The sequence below is a fragment of the Triticum dicoccoides genome, chromosome 1A (assembly GCF_002162155.2).
Source record: "Triticum dicoccoides isolate Atlit2015 ecotype Zavitan chromosome 1A, WEW_v2.0, whole genome shotgun sequence".
Classification (NCBI taxonomy): Eukaryota; Viridiplantae; Streptophyta; class Magnoliopsida; order Poales; family Poaceae; genus Triticum; species Triticum dicoccoides.
This window is the reverse complement of record NC_041380.1, coordinates 132,728,162-132,742,915: the sequence shown is the minus strand read 5'-3', so window position 1 is coordinate 132,742,915 and position 14,754 is coordinate 132,728,162. Positions and strand designations below refer to the sequence as shown.

Genomic DNA, 14,754 nt, shown 5'->3' with positions numbered 1-14,754 from the left:
CAAGGACGACGAGGTGCAGGTCGACTGCAACCTTCTCCTTCAGAACTATGACACAAGTACAACGTCCGCTCCATCCCCATCCGCAAGGACGACGAGGTGCAGGTCGACTGCAACCTTCTCCTTCGGAGCTACGACACAAGCACAACGTCCGCTCCATTCCTATCCGCAAGGACGGCGAAGCACAGGTCGACTAGAGCCGCCACCTCAGAGCTGCGTCCCCAGTGCAAAGACTATGCCAAGCAATGAGAAAAATCCATTCGAAGGCAAATGCAAGCACATTCGGAGATAAACCAAATTCAGATAAAACCTAAAAGTTCCAAGCAGCAAATCAAAAGTACTCGGGCATCAAGCCCGAAGGAGTTCAACGGTTACAGCAATCACTCGGCATTCCGAGGCAAATTTAAAGCAGATTCAAGTTTCATAAGTTTGTTCACTCGGCGGGAGGAGGGCTGGCAGGCTCCACGAATGAGTCCAGGTCGATCCCATCAGCGATCCGAGTGGCGGCAGCAATGAAAGTCTCCATGAAGGACTGAAAGTCATGCTTTTTGGTGTTAGCGACTTTGATCGCAGCCAGCTTGTCTTCACGAGCTTCCTTGCAATGGACTCGCACCAAGGACAGCGCCACGTCAGCACCACACTGGGCGTAGGATTGCTTCCATTCTTGCACTCGGTCAGGGATCTCGTTCAGTCAAGTCATCAGGGATTCCAGGTCATTCTGAAGCATCGCCCCCGGCCAAAGCGATGAGTCGATTCAGGAGACTACCTCCTTCAGGCGCGCGAGGTAGCTTGTGGCGCTGGTGATACGGGACTCCAGTCGGAGCACGTTCATTGCAGTTTCGTCGTAGACTGGAGAAGCGATAGGGTCCAGACCCGTCTCGACCCTTCCAGTTTCCTCGTCGAAGTCTTGACAGAATTCTGCAGCAAAAATTAGTCAATCGACCAAGCAAGATCCGATCGCAAGCATCAACACAGTCGGATTAAAAGAAATACCTTCCAGCGTGAGATAAAGCTTCTTGGCAAGAGTCCTCAGATAAGCTTCCGTGTCATTCCTCTTGCGGATTGCAGACTCCAGCTTTTCATTCAGGACAACCTTGTCCTTCTTCAGACTGGTCACTTCGCGGTTAGCTTCATTAAGACAAGATTTCAGTTTGGTCACCTCTCCTTCCAGTGTTCCGATTGAAGCAAGCTTCTGGTCTGCGAGAGCAGTTTTATCTTGGGCTGCTTTTTGCACGGCGGCGAGGTCCGAGTCTTTCTTCTCCAGAGCCAACTTCATTTTCTCTGCAAAAGAAACAATCGAATCAAAGAAGAGATCAAAGAAATGTATTGAAAGTCAGTCGACAATCAGTTACCTTCCATACCAGCGGCTTCGTCTTGAGCTTTCTTCAGATTCTGCTGGGCTAATTCCAAGTCGAGGTTGAGTTGCCTCTGCTTCTCCTCAAGTTCAGCAAACTTAGAAATAAGAGTGCAAGACTTCTGCAGAAGGCAAAAGACGGATCAGTCGATAAGATCAAAGGTTATTCACTTCCGAGTGAATCAAACCTAAAGAAGTTCGCTTAGACCCCAGCCAACTGCACGCAGTCGACTGCGGTCTTGGGGACTACACCCAGTGGGTGCACTTAGCGTGCCCCCACCGGTTCGGATCCCACTCGCCCAGACCGAGTGGAAGAACGAAACTACTCGACCGGTCCGTTTGAGTCGAGTGTAAGGAGTAAAAAAAGAAAGAAAAGAAGAACTCAGACCCCAGTCGACTGCCAGCAGTCGACCGCGGTCTCGGGGACTACACCCAGTGGGTGCACTTAGCGTGCCCCCACCGGTTCAGATCCCACTCGCCTAGATCGAGTGGAAGAACAAAACTACCAAAACAACAAAACACCCGACGGGTGCTCTAATTCGACGCAAACAGCAGCAGACTGTGTAGAAGATTTTTTTTGAGTAACATCTCCTCACAGAGCAAAAATAGTCAGAAAGCCTACTCACCTGGACATTGGCCCGAAGGGCAGCACTAGCATCGTAGGCAGCCTGGCTGTTCTCATGCACCGCCTTCTCCATCATCATGTCAGCCTGTCGGATGGCTTCCGCAGCCGCTTCCGACTGGTTGTCTGGGACGGGATAGCTGGTGAAAAAGTGAGCAGACGACCCAGGTGCGGCGGCTTGGAGCTCCGTGGTGTGGAGTTGGACGACTGAAGGAATCACATGCGCAGTCAGCAGTGTGGGGTGCTCACTCGACAAGGGCGTAGCAAAGGTCACAGAGGCCCTGCCCGCGTCTTCAGGTTGACGGACGGGAGGTGTTGTAGTGGGTTCTTGCGGAGACACCCTACCAGCTGCTACCTTCTTGCTCTTTCTAGGCTTAAGAGCCACATCTTCATCGTCATCTGGAAGATCGATGGCGTTGGGTGGAGCTTCAAGGCAGATTATTCGACCCCGAGTGAACCACTCGAATGCAATCGACCAAAGAATCAAGAACAAGATCGCAAGAGTTTATACCTGGGTTGGAGGTTACCACATCTTCCATTTCCTCGTCCCGGTACTGGAAAGAAGAGGTTCCTGACGTAGCAGCACTGCAAAGACCCGCATTCAATCGGTTACGTCCGGTTAATCGAGTCGATGAAAAAGACAAGTCAGATGGTTACCCGGAGATAGTAGGAACGGTCACTTTGATCCTGGGCAAAGTTTTTGGCAGTTTGGAGGAGGTGGCTTTCGGTGCTTTCGGCGCTGGAGGCGGCGCAACTTTGGACTGCTTTGGAGCCTTCTCAGTCGGTGTTGGGGAAGACGTCCTGGGACGCTTCGAAGACTGTCCAGTCGGCGCAGCTACCAAGTTCGGAGCACTCGCCGGGTCATGAGCGTGTTTGGATCTCCTCTCCCCGCAAGGAGGCGAGTCGACTTCTTCGTCATCAGTCGATTCGTCGCTCTCCTCGTCCTCCTCGGCATCCGAGTGCTCCTCGCCGCTCTCGCCCCCGCTCGCTTCTTCCTCGGCGTCTTGGTCCTGCACTCCGTTGGGCATTGAGTACATGTCGATGAGGGCTTGAAAAGACAACGATCAAAGGAAATTCAGTCGACCATAAACAAGATATCACACGGCGAATCGGAAAGATACTTGATAAAAAATAATTATACCTGCTCCGGCTGGTGCGAGTTGTCGAATGGAATAACCCTCCTAGACCCCCGAGGGTTGTCTTTGTTGCTGGTGATCCCCATCAACCACTTCTCCAAGGTATCCTCGCTGACATCCTCCGGGTAGATCCGAGTGGAATCTTCGAGCCCAGAGTACATCCACATCGGATGATCACACGCCTAAAGCGGTTGGATGCGTCGACCGAGAAAGACCTCCAGCAGGTCCATCCCGGTCACCCCATCGCGGACGAGTTGGACGACCCGCTCAACCAACACCTTGACCCGCGCCTTCTCTTCTGGAACTACCTTCAGGGAGCAGGCTTCTCCACTCGAGCCAAGGAAAAGGGAGGAAGTCCAGTCGACTGACCCGGGGTCGGCTGATCCTTGCAGTAGAACCAAGTCGACTGCCAGCCCCGGACCGAGTCAGGAAGAATCATGGCTGGGAAAGTACTCTTGCTCCTCATCTGGATCCCCAGACCCCCGCACATATGGATCACTTGTGTCTTCTCGTCACTCGACTTGGCCTTTTTGACCGACTGAGAGCGGCAAGTGAAGATGTGTTTGAAAAGAGCCCAGTGTGGTCGACAACCCAAGAAGTTTTCACACATCGACATGAAAGCGGCCAGATAGACTATGGTGTTTGGAGTGAAATGGTGGAGTTGAGACCCAAAGAAGTTCAAAAAACCCTAGAAGAAAGGATGGGGAGGCAGTGAGAATCCGCGATCTACGTGGGTGGCGAGGAGAACACACTCACCCTCCCTTGGTTGCGGCTCGGTTTCGTTCCCCGGGAGCCGTGCTGACTTGTGGGGGTTCACTCCCCCCTCCACCAGGTCGTTGAGGTCGTCCTGGGTGATTGTCGAGAGGATCCAGTCGCCCTGGATCCAGCCCGGCGGCAGGCCGAATCTCGATGAGGACCCGCCCCGGTTGGTCCGCTTGCCCTTCGCCTTCGCGGTCGCCTTCTTCGCGCGCTCCAGCGCCACCGTCTTCTCTTTCCCCATGGCGACGGATCGAGCTCGAGCGAGAGTCCGGCGACGAGAGCAAAAGCGAGAGCGGCGGAGAGATTGGGAGAAGAAGAAGAGAGAATGGGAGCGCACGGGGCAGAGGCCTGGTCCGAGGCCTTTTATAAGGTCGTCACCCGAGTGACTGACTGGTGGACCCAGGCGATCTAAACAAATCCCGCAACGATCGCGCACGTAGTACGTGGCAAAAAAGGTGGCGCGGGGATCGAGGAGACTTACCTAATCCGTCCCGATAACCTCGGTTCCGTTCGTTTGGCGCACTTCCCAAAATTCGAATCCCGCGAGATCCGCGGAGAGCAGAACAACCTGTCAGACTGAAGAAAAACATCCTCTACATCATCATTCGGAATTCTACCATGAAAATTCACTCGACAAAAACCAAGAATGGACCAAGGCGACTGAGAAAGGAGTCGACGTCGTCACCTCAACTCATTGTTCCAGAACAAGATATACTCATAGCACAAAGAATGAGTCGGAAGTGTTCCCAACTCCTTCCCCACTCAAACCCTGATCCATTCAGGGGCTAATGACGAGGCTATGTACCTAGGGCAGGGTCATGGATCTGTCAAACATACCCTCCCCAAGGACATCTCTACAAAAAATCAGAAGCAGTCGAAGAGAAACCATCATCCACTCGACCATGAAGATGTGCTTACTCGACCACCTTGAAGACACTCGACCACCACAAGATGAGAAGCCCTCCACTCTGCAACGGTCAGGACTTAAATCGTAGCTTTATAGGCATTTACACCACTTACTGCAGACGTTACCAGTAACGCCCCTCCTTTATGAGCATTGAACCTTGTGTGAAGGAGGAGAGCTGGGGTCCTGGCGTACTCTATATAAGCCACCCCCTCCTCTTGGACAAGGGTTCACACTTTCTGTAATTCACACACATATATTCAGTCGACCGTCTTCGGGCTCCGAGACGTAGGGCTGTTACTTCCTCCGAGAAGGGCCTGAACTCGTAAAACTCGTGTGTACAACTCCTCCATAGCTAAGATCTTGCCTCTACATTCCTACCCCATATTCTACTGTCAGTCTTAGAACCACGACACCCAACTCTCTCAACCGTCTTTGGGACATATCATCACTGCCTAGCCTCAACCCCAACATCTGGCCCTTAGTTGCTCTCACCATCATTTGGAAAAATTTGTGATTCTCGCAATGCGCTCATCTTTTATGACGAACAACATATGTCTAAGGTCACTCTCCGTAAAATTGTTTAGATTTCTTGCTCTGGATTCTTAGATTGAAAACAATGCACTTCGAGACGCTACCAGATCCTGGCTAAGCTACCTCTCATCTAGGCTTGATCCCCTCTTGTTATGTAACAACTATGTTGGTTGAGTGGTAATATGTTCAGGTGAGGAAGCTCCCCCTGCTAGGTGACTGTTCAAAAAAAAAAATACAGATGGAACAAGGTCTTCTAGTGTATTGTTATTCATGTGGTAATTAAAGAGCATATCTTGTAATTACTCCTTCTATCTTCTATAAAGCTAAGGTACGCAATTTGCGTACTCTCGAAAAAAAAAGTAATTAAAGAGCATAACCAAGTGCAAGGATCTGTATCCATTGAATAGTTTGGACAGAAAATTGCAATATGTACCATGGAATCCTTGTGTTCACCACCAGTTGATTGAAGAGATAGTGCAACCCAAAGTGGCACAATAACACCATGGTGAGTTCGTTGTTATTGCTTGCCCTTCTTCTGCTCCAGCTGTTTGGACCTGGGATCATATATTCATATTGGTGATTATCACGGAAGTGCTATCCTGGATTGCCACCCTCACTGGCGTGTATTGAACATTGAGGAGAGGAGTTCCATAAATTCTGATGCAAAGGCTACATATCAAGCTATTGCTGGCATCTTGGGATTTGGGGGCAAAACTATTAGAAACTTTGGTATAATCTTGCGCCTGCAAGTACATAGAGAGATATACGTACAAGTGGAGCGATTTCTTTGTGTTGATCTACATACTTGGCAAACCACATACACTACAATAAAAGCAGTGGGTTCCCGGTGTCATGTGGATTCTCAGTAAAGAACTGACAAACCTTAGTACTTCCTCCGTTCCCAAATAGATAACCCAATTTTATATTAACTTTAGTACAAAGTTGAATCATCTATTTTGGAACGGAGAAAGTATACATCATGTACAAGTGATTCATGGTTGAGAAGAAGATATTCGTGCAGAAGTTTGAGATGCAGCTCATTGCGACCTGTACCATCCATTTTAGCTACTCCCTGTGTAAAGAAATGCAGCGTCAGGCATACAGGCATCGAACAGAATTGAACTGAAGAAACTCATGTCTTTCTCTCTAGCTGCTCCTTCTTCCCAGTCCTCTCTCCTTCCTCGCGTCCCGGCGATCAACGGCGGCAACGGGGATCGTTACACAGTCGGCGAGGCCGTCGTCGGCTGGAATCTGATTGGGAGAAGTTGGAGTGACTGTGCACAAATCATTTGGTGCATTAACTAATTGTAACCACCAAGCTAGACAAAGATAGGCCACCTATAGCGTGCATATGTGAAACATCTCCAAAGTTGAACTTTATAGGCCTTTTTTTAAAAGTCAATCATTTGCTATGAATCAAACGTGCCTAAACAAACAATAAGCCCTCGAATTAAGAACAAAGGGCTGGAAATGGACTGACCAGAATTCTATTTTCAGGCAACTTAATTCTCTACGTTGAAAACGAATAGACGTGGCTAGGTCTCAGTCGACTAAGATTTAATCAAGTCTTAGTCAAGTAACATTACATACATACAGAAAACAAAAAAAAAATGTACAGATCTCAATGTAAGATCTCATGATATAACACCAAGATTTAAGGAAGTCTCGGCAAGACTTAAAACTGTGGAAAGAGAGGCTCAAGCGTATGCCTATCAGCAGGGACGCGTGCGTGTTAATATAGCCACGAAGGGCTGCGAGATTACAAGGCTTACAAGTCTGTTAGGTCATGGATTGATCTCCAAGTCATAGGCTAGGATAAGATGCAATCGCAACAACCTAAAGAAGTACAACATCTACACGCACACATACAATATACGGTTTATAGATATACCGTATGTACATTGTTTAACACTCCCCCTCAATCACAACTTATCTAAGTTGAGGTTGTGTCGAAATGCCTCGAGCTGCCTCAAAGAAAGCGGTTTAGTAAATCCATCTGCGACTTGATCACCAGTAGGAACAAAGCGAACATTCAACAGCTTGTTGGCTACCCGTTCTCGAACAAAGTGATAATCTATCTCTATATGCTTTGTCCTAGCATGAAAAACAGGATTGGCAGATAAATACGTAGCACCCAAGTTGTCACACCACAATGATGCTGCCTTGGGATGATGAACACCCAATTCTGTCAACATGTTTTGCACCCAGATTACTTCAGCAGTGGCATTAGCTAAGGCCTTGTACTCGGCCTCTGTGCTAGACCTGGAGACGGTAGCCTGCTTGCGAGCACTCCATGAAATCAGATTACCTCCAAGGAAAACTACAAAACCACCTGTGGACCTCCTGTCATCAGGACAGCCTGCCCAATCTGCATTAGAAAACGCACTAACAAGCGTGGAGTCTGACTTACAAAGCTTAAGTCCATGACTCTGTGTTCCTTGAAGATATCTGAGTATTCTCTTTACAGCAGTCCAATGAACACTAGTAGGAGCATGCAAGAACTGACAAACCTTATTAACAACATATGCAATATCTGGACGAGTCAATGTGAGGTATTGTAATGCTCCCGCAATACTCCTGTACCGAGTGGAGTCTGCAGAAGTAACAAGATCTCCATCTCGAAGAGATAACTTTCCAGATGTGGACAGAGGTGTAGGAGAAGGTTTACATCCTGTCATTCCCATCCGTTGAAGGATCTCTTGCACATATTTCTCTTGTGACAGAAGAATTCCGCTTGCAACACTTTTCACCTCAATTCCAAGAAAGAAGTGCAACGCACCTAAATCTTTTAATGCAAAATCCAAACTCAGATCCTTAAGAAGAGCTGCAACTGCTTTAGGAGAGGAACTTGTAACAATAATATCATCAACATATATGAGCATAAAAATAGTGACTCCATGCCAATGATAGAAAAACAACGAGGTGTCTCCTTTTGAGGCAAAGAAACCAAGTGACCGAAGTTTGGAGTACAAGCAATAATACCAGGCTCTTGGCGCTTGTTTCAGACCATATAGTGCTTTATCAAGCTTGCAGACGTGTCGTGGTGAGACTGAGCTCTCATACCCAGGAGGTTGCCTCATAAAGACTTCCTCTTCCAGAACACCGTGCAAAAACATGTTCTTTACATCTAGTTGACGCATGCACCAATTTCGAGAGATTGCAATGGAAAGAATTAACCGGATAGTAGCAGCTTTTACCACAAAGCTAAAAGTGTCTTCATAGTCAACTCCATACCTTTGCTTGAAGCCTTTGGCAACTAACCGTGCCTTATACCTGTCAATGGTGCCATCAGACTTCCTCTTTATCTTGTAAACCCATTTGCAGTCAATCACATTCCTCCCTTTGACATGTGGAACTAGGCGCCAAGTTTTGTTGTCCATGAGAGCAGAGTACTCATCGTCCATCGCCTTCCTCTACTTCGGATCATCAAAGGTATCTTGCAAGTTCCTAGGTTCACCTGCGGCAGCAAAAGACCCCCAGTGAACACACCCATCTTTGTAAACTTTTGGTGTAGCAATACCACTTTGAGACCTGGTGTGTGTACGAGCAGGAGGGGGCGGAGGTGGTCGAGCAGCCTGAATTTGCAGTCCGTTGGATGAAGCAGAAATTGCAGAGTCCGAAGGAGCCATAGAAGATCCGGAGTCAGCCGCACCAGATCCGAGGAAGGACTCCTGTGGGGATTCGGCCGATCCAGCCGCAGCGCCTGGCGCAGACCCGCCACTTGGTCGCGGTGGACTCGACGCGGTTGGCTGGGAGGAGCCCGACCCGCCCGAGTTAGTGCGTGGGCCCAGCTCACCCAGGCCAGTGCGCGTGTCAGACCGGCCATGTGGAGCGCGCTCGACCGCAGAAGGGGAATCCGCCCGGGCGCGGGTAGCCCGACCAGGGGACAGCGCGACAGAGGGCCCGCCTGGCCGACCGCCTGGCACGTCTGCAGGCTCCGATCCCGAGAGGGATCTTCCTGACGTGCCTGCAGCGCGTGATCCCGATGGGATTCGCCCGCCAGAATCAGCATCGAGAGCTGCGCCTGGATCATCTGTGTGCTGCATAAAATCATGCGAATTTTCACCAGTTTCTTCATGAATTTCCGGCCCTGTTTCCTGCACACTATTAGCAGACCCTTCATCAAACGTATTAGCCAGAGACACAGGATCAGTAGCATCGACTCCCCCTGGAACAAAATTGGGTGAAGGCAAAAGATGGGATGGTAACAAAACAAGTTCTTTGCGGAGTTGTGCGCCGGCATTGGGATGAAGACTAGCAAAAGGGAAAACTTGTTCGTCGAAGACGACATCGCGAGAAATATAGACACGCACAGAGGATATGTCTAGGCATTTGTATCCTTTGTGGAGACTACTATAACCCAAGAAGGCACATTGCTTGGAGCGGAACTCAAGTTTGTGTTTGTTGAACGGGCGCAGGTTAGGCCAAACAGCACAACCAAAAATACGGAGAAAATTATAGTTGGGTTTGGTGCCAAAGAGGCGTTCTAGTGGAGTTTGATTTTTGATAACTCTACTAGGAACACGATTAATGAGATATACCGCTGTGAGGAATGCTTCATCCCAAAACTTAAGAGGCATAAAAGCATGAGCCAGGAGGGAGAGGCCAACTTCCACTATGTGGCGATGTTTCCGCTCGGCAGATCCATTCTGTTGGTGTGCATGAGGGCAAGAGACATGGTGAATGATACCAATGCGTTCAAAAAAAGAGTTCAGACTTTGGTACTCACCACCCTAATCTGTTTGCATAGCAATAATTTTGCGATTAAACAAGTGTTCAACATGGGCTTGAAAGAGATGAAAATTTTCAAACACATCAGACTTGTTCTTAAGCAAATACATCCAACTGAATTTGCTAAAATCATCAATGAAACTGACATAATATTTTTGTCTGCCTACAGAGATGGGTCCAGGACCCCAAACATCTGAAAAAATAAGCTCTAAAGGAGCTTTGGATTCACTAACTGAGCGGGGATAGGGAAGTTGGTGGCTCTTGGCCATCTGACATGCATCACACACTAGAAGGTGATCTTGTTTATTGGACACGGGAAGATTAAAATCTCGAACAATTTTCTGGACTACCGAAAGAGAGGGATGTCCTAGACGCTTGTGCCACCGGGATGTAGATGGTTTGATTGCTCCAAAGACTTGTCGTTGGGGAGCACTGTGGTGCCCGGTCACCGGGAACAGACGCCATCTACTCTTGTTTTGAAGTATGGTCCTCCGGGAAGCCTGATCCTTGACAAGAAAAGTTTCAGGATGAAGTTCAATAAACACGTCATTATCTTTCATGAGTTGATAGGCAGAAAGAAGGCTTTGCTCAGATTTAGGGACATGAAGAATATTATTCAAGTTCAATGACCCGGAGGGAGTAGATAAAACTGAATGTCCAACGTGTGCAATGGCCATACCTTGCCCGCTAGCGGTATGAATCTGTTCGTTGCCAGTGTAGCGGTCCCGAACAGCAAGTTTGTCGAGTTCGCCGGTGATATGATCGGTCGCACCGGTGTCAAGATACCAATTGGTATCTACACCGTATGAGTGTGCAGCGTTGGCAGACCGGTGTTGGCTGCCATTGCCACCACCGCCACCACCATTGTTGCCGCCACCACCGCCTCCTGCAGGGTTTCGGACGTTGTTGTTGTAGCCCTTGTCGTAGCGCTTCCTGCATCGCCACGCTCCATGGCCGTCCTCTTTGCAGATCTGACAGTGTTCGCGGTCACCGCGGTCGCCGCGATCACCACCTTGCTTGCGCGGTGCGCCACCACCAGAGTTGTCGTTGTAGCGAGGAGGGCCGGAGTTGTTGTTGTAGCCACCTCGTCCGCCACTGCTGCCGCCTCCACGACCACCGCGGCCACCACCACGGGAAGCAAGATTGGCGGAGTGGTTGGGGGAGAAGGCAGCCTGCTGGGCGAGGATGCGTGACTCGGCTGCCAAGAGCAACGAGAAGAGCTCAGTGAGCCCAATCTGTTGGTCCATGGCAGCACGGGTGGAGATCGCGGAGACGAAGCCGTTGTATTCTGGCTCATGCATCAGGCCTTGGAGAATCTGGTCGACGAGGTCATCTTCTCCAAGGGGCTTGCCGGCGGCTGCGAGCTCATCGGTGATGCCCTTTCATCTTGGTGAAGTAGGCAGCGGCCGAGAGATCCCCCTTGCGTGTGTTCCCCAGGGCTGAGCGGAGCTGGATGGTGCGTGCCCTGGACTGCGAAGAAAAACTCTGGCACAAGGCTTGCCAGATGCTAGCAGCGGTGGTGTGATTTGAAACTTGCATGAGAACATCGCGGGAGAGAGAGGCAATCAGGAACGTGAGAACCTGTTGATCCTGCGTTACCCAGACGGCATACTCCGGGTTGGGCGTGGTGACGATCTCCTTCTTCCCGTCACCGATCTCCTTCTCAGAGAGGAGGGCGGCGTTCGGCTCCTTGATTGAGCCATCGAGGTAGCCCATCATCCCTGCCGCTTTGATATGCGGCAGGACTTGCGCCTTCCACACCAGGAAGTTCTCCCTGGTGAGCTTCTCGGTGATCGTGTGTCCAAGCGATGCGAGGGAAGGGGAGGCCATGGCAACAGGAGCGGAGGAAGAAGACATGACGTGTTGGAAGGGTTAGGCTCTGTATACCATGTGGAAATAGAGGCTCAAGCGTATGCCTATCAACAGGGATGCGTGCGTGTTAATATAGCCACGAAGGGCTGCGAGATTACAAGGCTCACAAGTCTGTTAGGTCACGGATTGATCTCCAAGTCATAGGCTAGGATAAGATGCAATCGCAACAACCTAACAGAAGTACAACATCTACACGCACACATACAATATACGGTTTATAGATATACCGTATGCACATTGTTTAACAAAAACCAAATACCAGCTCACTTTAGTTGTATGTGTTCGACGGACGTATTTAAGGCCTAGCTTCGCCGTTTGCTTGAGTACTGCGATGGAAGCATGAGTAAGGTGGCCAGTCCATTCGCCACTCATTCCACAAATTACAAGACCAAGAGGTAGCAATGGAAGGTGGTACTGGCACTAGCTTGCTCGCGGTTCTCCTCCTGGCGGCAGGGTTCCTGCTCCACGGCGGAAGCTCCAGCCCTCCACCGGAGCCAGTCATCTGCACACGCGGCGGCGGCACCTCCAACTGCACCGTCACCAACACGTACGGGTCCTTTCCGGACCGCACCATCTGCCGCGCGGCCAACGTCGCCTACCCGCGCACCGAGCAGGAGCTCCTCGCCGCCGTGGCGTCCGCCGCGTCCGCCAAGCACAAGGTCAAGGTGGCCACCAGGCACTCGCACAGCCTCCCCAAGCTGGCGTGCCCCGGCGGCCGCGACGGCACCATCATCAGCACGGCGCGGCTGAACCGGACGGTGCGCGTCGACGCCGCGGCGCGGCTCATGACGGTGGAGAGCGGCATGGTCCTCCGGGACCTCATCGAGGCCGCCGGCGCGGCGGGGCTGTCGCTGCCGCACTCGCCCTACTGGCGCGGCCTCACCATCGGGGGCCTCCTGGCGACGGGCGCGCACGGAAGCTCGCTGTGGGGCAAGGGGAGCGCCGTGCACGAGTACGTGGTCGGAATGAGGATCGTGACACCGGCGCCGGCGAGCCAGGGGTTCGCCGTCGTGAGGGAGCTCGGCGCCGATCACCCGGCCCGGCCCTGGACGCGGCCATGGTCTCCCTCGGGGTCCTCGGCGTCGTGTCCCAGGTCACCCTGGCGATGCAGCCGCTGTTCAAGCGTTCGGTGACGTTCGTGAAGCGCGGCGACGCCGACTTGCCACCGCAGGTGGCCGCGTGGGGCCGCCTCCACGAGTTCGGCGACATGACGTGGCTTCCGCAGGAGGGCCAGGTCCTGTACCGGCAGGACGACCGCGTCGACGTCTCGTCGCCGGGAGACGGGCTCAACGATCTGCTCTTCTTCCGGTCCAGTCCCACGCGCGGGCTCGTCGCCGCCAGAGCCGCCGAGGAGCGGCTGCAGGAGAACGGCACCGACGCCGCCCGGTGCGCGGCGGTGCGTACCGACGTGGCGGCCGCCGAGCGGCAGGGATACGGCTACACCAACGACGGCGTGTCCTTCACGGGGTACCCGGTGGTGGGGTACCAGCACCGCATCCAGACGTTCGGGTCGTGCATCGACAGCCCGGAGGACGGCCTCCGCTCCGCCTGCGCGTGGGACCCGCGCGTCCGAGGCCCCTTCTTCTACAACTCCGCCTTCAGCGTCGCGCTGTCCAGGGCGCCGGCGTTCGTCGCCGACATGCAGCGGCTCCGGGACCTCGACCCGGGCGCGTTCTGCGCCGGCCTCGACGGCAGGGTGGGCGTGCTCATTCGCTACGTCAGGGCGTCCTCGGCCTGCCTCGGCAAGGCGGATGACTCGGTCGACTTCGACCTGATCTACTACAGGAGCCGCTCCGCCGGCGGCAAGCCACGCGCGCACGCCGACGTGGTGGACGAGATCGAGCAGATGGCGCTGCGGAAGTACGGCGGCCTCCCGCACTGGGGCAAGAACCGCAACTCCGCCTTCGACGGCGCCATCGCCAGGTACCCGAAGGCCGGCGAGTTCCTCAGGGTGAAGGAGAAGTACGACCCCGACGGGCTGTTCTCCAGCGAGTGGAGCGACCAGGTGCTCGGGGTCAATGGTGGGAGCCCAAGCATCGTCGGGAAGCGTTGCGCCATCGAAGGGCTCTGCGTCTGCTCCGACGACTCACACTGCGCGCCGGAGCAGGGGTACTTCTGCCGGCCAGGGAAGGTGTACACAGAGGCCAGGGTTTGCTCCTTTTTACGCGCACAGTGACGGGCTGTTCTCCACCGAAATGAATATCCGTGGCACGCGATGCAAACATCTACAGATAGGAGTTACTCTTTGTGAGAATAAAATGAACCAATCACACATGATTGCAATAGCTTTGTGGGGATTATCTTCTTTGAAATGGTATCTTGACAACTCTTTCCTGAGATCATCTGCTACTTAATTATTTGTTGCAACAGAGTGGTTCAACCACTCGGATTAAAGTGGTCTCCTACAAATGAAATGATTGAGATTTCAGAGGCAATTCTGCACATCCCATAGCTCCATATAAGTTGTTACTTTGCCAATGTTGTAGCACGTACAATACAATAGCAGTTTACTACCTTGTATGATTTTCAGCAAGTATGAACAGATGGAGAGGCCTTAAATCATATAATTAGCAACATTATCAACTACATGTAGAGAATAACAATGTTTCTCAATGTATATGACTAAAGGGTAAAGGGGCATGACATAGTATTAAGTTTCAAATATCATTTTTGGTGGTTTTATCCTTCGTAATCCCACGCAAAAAAAAGTTTGCTGGTTTCAACATCTGCGAGGTGAGACCCTTCCCTGTTTCAACATGGTATTAGGCCTCGTTTGGTTTCCTCGAATCCCCCGGGATCCCCGTCTATTCCCTGGGGAGGGAACGCACGGGCCAAATCGGATCCG

General features: G+C 51.7%; 1 pseudogene; it reads left to right on the top strand.

The window, feature by feature from the left end:
• Positions 1–12,034: 12,034 nt before the first annotated feature.
• On the top strand, positions 12,035–14,228 carry LOC119272817 (annotated as a pseudogene).
• Positions 14,229–14,754: the final 526 nt, after the last annotated feature.